Source organism: Arachis ipaensis, chromosome B07 (genome assembly GCF_000816755.2).
Source record: "Arachis ipaensis cultivar K30076 chromosome B07, Araip1.1, whole genome shotgun sequence".
Lineage (NCBI taxonomy): Eukaryota > Viridiplantae > Streptophyta > Magnoliopsida > Fabales > Fabaceae > Arachis > Arachis ipaensis.
In genome coordinates, this window is record NC_029791.2 from 18,567,275 (window position 1) to 18,574,492 (window position 7,218).

Here is a 7,218-nt window from a genome sequence, read left to right on the forward strand (position 1 = left end):
CGGCTCGCCTTTATGTGTCCTTCTCGGGATAGCGTCATTTAAAGAACGAAGGTCAGCACAAAATGAGCTAAAAAAAAAAAAAAAAAGAGAAGGGAAAATTAAATCTCTAGAATTGGAACTGAACTTGAGGGGAAAATGTGCCAGAATGGAGATTTTTGAAGCATATTGCGTGCTTGATCCACTATTTCTTGAGGAGAACAAATTTTCTGTTGAAAAATGAACTTGCACTTATCCTTCTCTGTGTGCTCACTCCATTTCTCAGCAAAGCAATCCGGCTTAATTGGATCCATGTGCGGGCAAGGCAGTACTGGTACTCAATCGATCTTGCTCTAGCCGAAAACGGCTTCACGGAAAGGAAAAGTAAACCTTCCCTATAGTGCTTTCTCGAGGGGCTAGATATGATCTTGCCAAAAGGTGCGGAAAAAGCAGCTTCACGCTCTACTTTAGACTACTTTTCTTTTCCAGGCAATTGGTTTAGGTAACCCGTATTATATTATATGCATCTATTGGGTAAAGAAGCATCGCTCCTTCCGAGCTTTATTCCACAGTTTTGTCTTTCCGATCATTCGACTAAGGGGAGAAGGGGTGGATGAGGCTTAGTAGATTCGGAAGAGAATTCTAATCAATATCTGATCTTTCTTGGAAAAGACTTTGGCTTCTTGAATAGGCCAGATTTCACTTGTCGTGAGAAAGAGGATGAAAGGAATGCTTATTGGTTTCGTTTCGTAGCCCCTCCTGCCGCAGTGTGCACTAAGTCGACAGCTTCTTTGTCGAAATGAGGAATCGGGATCCCTTCACTTAGTAACTTTAAAAAGAAAGTCAGGTTTTGCATTCTATAGAATGCCCAGAATTGGTTGTGAAAGAATGGCTTTTGTTCCAATCATCCGCTGCGCCCAGTAGTTTCTTTTCATCATCTGTGAGACTTTTAGTTAAATGAAAGGGTCCAAAAAGAGCTTGAAAGGAGTCTTTCGTAGTGAGAGAGTGAGTTCCGGTTTACATTGAAGGCACGAGGTGAGGGATAGTCTTAGCTGCGAGGCCCCGTACTAAATATGATAATAGGGATGTAAGAGGAGTATGCAGTTAGTGCACATAGTAATGCCAGGGTCTCGAATGCAAAACTTGGACTTGAAGGGAAGGAAGGCTTCTCCAGTCGCTCTAGTTGATGTTTACTTTCTTTGGTGTACAAGGAATTCAATATCAGATTCAAAGTGGAAGTGCGAAAAAGGCATATCGGCTAAGGCCTAGTTCCTCTTCAAAGGTAGGCAAAGATTGAATAGAATCTTATCCTTTCCCAGCGGGATCCTATCTTTGCATGAAAAAAGTCAAGTAAGCAGTCAAGAATGAATCTGTTTCAGATTTGGCTTTCACAGGCTAAATGCCGTATGTTGGAAGTATACAGATAGGACCTTTAGAAGCTAACTGATCTTTAGGCTATGCTATGCAAGAAAAATGGGGCTCGGAACTTACTAAACCCAGGGAATCCGTTCCTTTTCTCCTGTCTGCCTAAAAGAAAGAAGCCTAAGCAGCAATCTCGTTTACTCAGTTAGCTATCTACACTGGTAAGTTAGGTATTTCCTTCGTCTCATCTAAGTATTCTAGTAAGGAAGGCAAAAGAAAGAAGTCTTCTTTCGTTCCAGATATTGATAAGCTGGTGATTCCATTCTTGCAATCAAGTCTGGAGAAGTAATTCCATTTAGTTAGACAGAGAAGAGATATCTTTTTATTGTTGTAGTTACCAAAGCCCGTACTTAGAAGTCTAAATTCAGAAAGCAAGTAAAGTCTTGAAGTATAGGCATAAGCCTGAAAGAATCACAGCCTAACTAATAAAGTCGGGCCTTCTACTAAGAGTGTGGTTAGAAAGCTACAAACAAATCTTATTTCCTTCTTGGCTTCCTTTTATATATACAGTGAAGTTAAAACCTGAGCTAGTACTATGATTTAGTCTAATACATTCACGATTGGAGCTAGCATCCTATATCTATTTAGTTAGGAAAGCATTGGGACCAGAGACATAGAAGCTGGAAAAAAGAACTAAAAGTTATAACAAGAAGGAGTTGGGGAGTATGCCAAGTTCTTGTAAATCTGGGTTCAGACCCAACTGTTGGAGTTGAGCTTTCTTCATCAAACAACTTAGGTAAAACTTATCCCCTTCTTCATCTATGGGAATACTCTAAAAGACGGTTCTGTGCCAAACTTCCTGCGCATTTGAGCAAGTGAACAAATAGTGAATGATTGTTTCTAAGCTATTATTGCATCTTGGGCAGAGCTCTATAAGAGGATGGAAAAATTGGTAAGCTACCCGATACCCAGTAGATACTTCATACTTCTTTAATCTGTGAAAGAACTATTGAATTGTATCTTCATCTTTCTCTAATCTGATTGACAAAATCTGTTGGCTTATATGATTTGGAAAAATTGATGTTATCAGTTGTTGATTTCATTCTCTATTGGTTAAATTACACAGTTAGTTGGTGCACAAAACTGACTCTGTAGAATTCGCACAGATAGACTGGCAAGTATACCGGGTCGTCCAAGTAATACCTCAGGTGAGTGAGGGTCGATCTCACAAAGATTGTTGGTTTGAGCAAGCAGTGGTTACCTTGCAGATCTTAGTTAGGGGGCTAGAAATTATAGTTTGTCACGGAAAACACATAAAACAAAATAAATAAATAAAACGTTACTAGATAGATGAGAAATCAATGGTATGAGAACGGTTAAGGCTTCGGAGATGCTTTGTCTTTCCAGATTAACTTTTCTTACTGTGTACTTCAATAACCTTCTGATTCCTTCAATGGCAGCCGTAAGTGATTAACTCATATCCTCTCATCAAGTTAACCTCCTCCACTATAGCAATCCACCACGTTGAGATGACTCATGTCCTCTCATCAAGCCACCTCTAGGTTTCTCACTGTAGCAGAAGATGAAGCTCTAAGCAATCCACTCCCCTTCATGATCCTACTCAAGGTGCCACAGAAAAGGCAGATCTTCCGAATAAGAAAGTACTGCTTCTCTGATTCTAGCCTTAACGCCATAGAGACCTCACTTACCTACAGTCAATAGAATTTTATGTCACATGTCCAAAGTTACTCAGGTACTCTATTGGAATCTGCAATGTAATCTCTAGCTTTGGTTCAACACTATCCGGGTTAGGACTCACATGGAACCCATGTAGAACAAGGATGATTATCACGGGTCACCCTCAATTCATGAGATGAAGAACGAGAACGCATAAGAGAATAGAATCAGACATATTGAACTAGAATAGGAATATTATTGATCCATGAAACTCAGCAGAGCTCCTAACCTAAACCTTAGGAGGTTAGTGACTCATGCTGTTCGAAAATACAATGGAAAACATAAATGGTGGGAAAGTTGGTTAATTATTTACTAATTACTCGGGATTTACATCCTACCCCCTAACAAAAATTTTTGCCCTCGAAAATTTGCTCTCGAATCTTCGTATATGCTTCCTCAAATTTAACCGACCTCATATCATTCATTCTGCCATTCTCCAACATCAATTCAAAGACTAATTCACATTCTCCATTCTCATGTACAAGTGGTGCACGAAACTGGCTCCGCAAAATTCGCATGGATAGACTGGCAAGTATACCGGGTCGTCCAAGTACTACCGGGTCGTCCAAGTAATACCTCAGGTGAGGTCAATTCCACGGAGATTGTTGGTTTGAGCAAGTAATAGATACCTTGCAGATCTTAGTTAGGCGGATAGAAATTATAATTTGTCACGAAAAACATATAAAATAGATAAATAGAACGTTACTAGATAGATGAGAATTCAATGGTATGAGAATGGTTGAGGCTTTGGAGATGCTTTGTCTTTCCGGATTAACTTTTCTTACTGTCTACTTCAATAACTTTCTGATTCCTTTAGTGCAGCCGTAAGTGATTAACTCATATCCTCTCATCAAGTTAACCTCCTCCACTATAGCAATCCACCACAATGAGATGACTCATGTCCTCTCATCAAGCCACCTCTAGGTTTCTCACTGTAGTAGAAGATGAAGCTCTAAGCAATCCACTCCCCTTCATGATCCTACTCAAGGTGCCACAGAAAAGGCAGATCTTCCCAATAAGAAAGTACTGCTTCTCTGATTCTTGCCTTAATGCCACAGAGACCTCACTTACCTACAGTCAATAGAATTTTATGTCACATGTCCAAAGTTACTCAGGTACTCTATTGGAATCTGCAATGTAATCTCTAGCTTTGGTTCAACACTATCCGGGTTAGGACTCACATGGAACCCATGTAGAACAAGGATGATTATCACGGGTCACCCTCAATTCATGAGATGAAGAACGAGAACGCATAAGAGAATAGAATCAGACATATTGAACTAGAACAGTAATATTACTGATCCATGAAACTCAGCAGAGTTCCTAACCTTAACCTTAGGAGGTTAGTGACTCATACTGTTCGAAAATACAATGGAAAACGTAAAGGTGGGCAAGAGTTCTCTAACAAGGGTGAACTCTTGTATATATACTAATCTGCTAACTCAGAATTATAGAAATAAGATAAACTAGTCTTGTAGTGCAAATATCCACTTCTGGGGCCTACTTGGTGAGTGTTTGGGGGTGAGCTTGAGTGTCTCTCACGAGCTAGTACCCCTTAGGGGTATTGAACACTGGCTAAGGATTCTCTTCTGGGCATTGGATGCCAGCTGCTCCCCTGTGGGCGCTGGACGCCAGGAATATGCCAGTTGTGGGCCTTCATTTCCAAAGCAAAATATGGAATATTATATATTTCTGAAAAGCCCTGGATGTTAGCTTTCCATAGCCATTGATAGCACGCAATTTGAACCTCTGTAGATCTAGAAAAGCTCCTTTGAGTTCACAGAGATCAGATCCTGACAGCATCTGCAGTCCTTTCTCTGTCTTTGAATCAGACTTCTGCTCAAGCTCCTCAATTTCAGCCAGAAAATACCTGAAATCACTATAGAACACAAAAACTCAAATTAGAATCCAAAAATATGAATTTTGCACTAAAACCTATGAAAACTTAATAAAACTTAAACAAAATATAATGAAAACTATATGAAAATGATGCCAAAAAGCGTATAAAATATCTACTCATCAGAACACCAAACTTAAACTGTTGCTTGTCCTCAAGAAACCAAAAACAGAGTAGGATCAAAAGGAAGAGAAGGATACTATAAATCTCAATTCTCAATGAAACTCAGTTTCAATTAGATGAACGGGACTAGTAGCTTTTTGCTTTTGAATAGTTTTGGCATCTCACTTTTCATTGAAGCTCAGAATGATTGGCATCTTTAGGAACTCAGATTCCAGATGATACTATTGATTATCCTAGTTCAGTTCTTTTTTATTCTTGAACACAGCTTCTTTAGAGTCTTGGCCGTGACCCTAAACACTTTATTTTCTAGTACTACCACCAGATACATAAATGCCACAGATACTTAATTGGGTGAACCCCTTAAGATTGTGATTCAGCTTTGCTAGAATCCCCAGCCAGTGATGTCCAGAGATAGGGAGGTGGAACTCAACCACCTTAATCATGGGAGGCGTTAGGCTCTTCAGGGGATAATTTCTGACGCTTCAGTTCTTCTAGCTCACGCCCCTGCTTCTCTTGTTCCCTGACCAGTTTGCAAAGCATGCTAGTATGATCCTTTTGCTCCTCTCTTAACTGATCCAAGGTGGTTTGCAATTGTGCAACAAATGCTTCTACCTGGGTCCAATATTCAATTAGAGGGATCTCTTGCACCTGAAGAGGCTCAGGCACCTTCCTTTTGGGTTGATCAGCTGGTACTTGGGCACTTTCCATCCTTTGCTTGGTGACTGGGCTTTCTGCTGGGATAAATGAGTCTCTATTAATCATGACTCCAGCTTCTTTACACAAGCGAAAGATAAGATTTGGATAGGCCAATATGGCTTGAGTTGACATCCTGTTTGCAACCTTGTACAGCTAAAGGGAATCAGTTGGTGGACTTTTACCTCATTCCCCATCATGATGCAGTGAATCATCACAGCCCTTCTGATGGTTACTTCAGAACGGTTGCTAGTAGGGAGTATGGAACGCCCAATGAAATCCAACCAACCCCTAGCAACTGGTTTGAGATCTACTCTTCTCAGTTGGTTTGGATTACCTTTTGTGTTGTTAATCCACTTAGTTCTAGGCAGACATATATTTTCTAGAATCTGATCCAACTTTGGATTAGCCACCACCCTCCTATTAAAGGATTCTGGATCACCCTTTTGGGAAGGTAACTTGAAGATCTCTCTCATCTTATCAAGATGAAAATAGAGAGTCTTCCCTCACACTATGGTGCCAAAAGTATGGAATCCTTGTCCATCTTTCTTTTGCTTATTGATGAGCGGATATTTTATACGCTTTTTGGGGTTAATTTCATATAGTTTTGAGTATGTTTTAGTTAGTTTTTAGTCTATTTTCATTAGTTTTTAGGAAAAATTCATATTTTTGGACTTTACTATGAGTTGTGTGTTTTTCTGTAATTTCAGGTATTTTTCTGGCTGAAATTGAAGGAGCTGAGCAAAAATCTGATTCAGGCTGAAAAAGGATTGCTGATGCTGTTGGATTCTGACCTCCCTGCACTCAAAGTGGATTTTCTGGAGCTACAGAACTCAAAATGGCATGCTTCCAATTGTATTGGAAAGTAGATATCCAGGGCTTTCCAGAAATATATAATAGTCCATACTTTGCACAAGGATAGATGATGTAAACTGGCGTTCAACGCCAGTTCTCTGTCCAATTCTGGCGTCCAGCGCCAGAAAAGGATCAAAAGCTGGAGTTGAACGCCCAAACTGGCACAAAAACTGGCGTTCAACTCCACAAATAGCCTCTGCACGTGGATTGCTTAATTCTCAGCCCCAGCACATACCAAGTGGGCCCCAGAAGTGGATCTCTGCATCATCCATCATAGTTTACTCATTTGTTGTAAACCTAGGCTACGAGTTTAGTATTTAAACAAATTTTAGAGACTTATTTTGTATCTCATGACATTTTAGATCTAAACTTTGTACTCTTTGACGACATGAGTCTCTAAACTCCATTGTTGAGGGTGAGGAGCTCTGCTATGTCTCGATGAATTAATGCAAGAAATTCTGTTTTCCATTCAAACACGCTTGTTCCTATCTAAGGTGTTCATTCGCGCTTAACTGTGATGAAGGTGATGATCCGTGACATTCATCACCTTCCTCAAACCATGAACGTGTGCCTGA